The following is a 1,426-nucleotide window of genomic DNA, read 5'->3' on the forward strand; positions in this document are numbered from 1 at the left end:
ATGGGTGAGGATCAATCCATGTGTCTCTCTCACGTGTATGTTTCTCTCTCTCTCCCTCTCCCCCCACCCCCCACTGTCTCTAAAAATTAATGGAAGAAATATCCTCGGGTGAGGATTAACAAGAAAAGAAAATTAGGATTAGAACTAAAGAGAATCCCAAATTAAGCAGCTATTTTCACACTGAAGACTCCCAACATTCAAGAACTGCCTTTTAGGCAATTAGGTTAGGCTAGGCCTTCAGGTCTGGCAGGACTGAAAAGTATCAGCAGAACCAGCTCCCAGAAGTACACAGACAGCAGGAGATGGCAGAGTCAGAGATGGAGAAAACTCTGAAAGAATACCGGGACTCCCCCCTCTCTGTCCATCTAACTTCATCACACACACACCCTTCCCCTCCTTGCCAGGAACAGTGCCAGCCAAGACATAGCTGCATCTGAGATCCCAGTCAGACTCCTACACAATCCAATTCTCAAAATTTGAGAGTAATTGCAGTCCTTATCAATTGAAAAAGAATGGACTGGCGCCCTGGCCAGTGTGTTTCAGTAGTTACAGCAGCAGCCGGCACATTGAAGGATCTCCGGTTCGATTCCTGGTCAAGGGGCACTACCTGGGTTGCAGGTTCAATCCCCGGCCCCAGTTGGGGCGCATGGGGGAGGCAATCAATCCATGTGTCTCTCTCACGTGTATGTTTCTCTCTCTCTCCCTCTCCCCCCACCCCCCACTGTCTCTAAAAATTAATGGAAGAAATATCCTCGGGTGAGGATTAACAAGAAAAGAAAATTAGGATTAGAACTAAAGAGAATCCCAAATTAAGCAGCTATTTTCACATCAACACAGTGGTATATTCCACTCCGGCTCTCCGAGGCCCCCATCTTCTAACACATTTTAAGAAAAGAAGAATTCGCACACCCCCAAAAGTTACTGTAGCCCTGCCAGCGTGGCTCAGTGCTTGAGCATCAACCTATGAACCAGGAGGTCACCGTTCGATTTCTGGTCAGGGCACATGCCTGGGTTGGGTGTTTGGGGGCTTGATCCCCAGTGTGTGGCAGGCAGGAGGCAGCTGATCAGTGATTCTCTCTCATCTTTGATGTTTCTATCTATCTCTCCCTCTCCCTTCCTCTCTGAAATCAATAAAAATATAATTATTTTAAAAGTCACTTGTAAAAGAGACTTTAGACTCCATCTAACTTCCTTCATTTAACAAATGGGAAAACTAAGCCCAGAAAAATTATGCGGTCCCACAGAGAGTAAGCAACAAAGCCTGGGTCAAGTCTCCCAACCTTTTCCTAGTGCTTTTCCATTCTGTGGCTCTTTCTCTTTCTGTAGTCACCATTCCTGGTGTCTAACCTCAGCCTCACTCCTCTTGCAATCCAATCCCATTTCTGTCTTACCCTCCCTCTAGACCAGCAGTTCTCAACCTGTGGGT

This window comes from Myotis davidii, unplaced genomic scaffold (assembly GCF_000327345.1).
Source record: "Myotis davidii unplaced genomic scaffold, ASM32734v1 scaffold233, whole genome shotgun sequence".
In the NCBI taxonomy this organism is placed as follows: Eukaryota; Metazoa; Chordata; class Mammalia; order Chiroptera; family Vespertilionidae; genus Myotis; species Myotis davidii.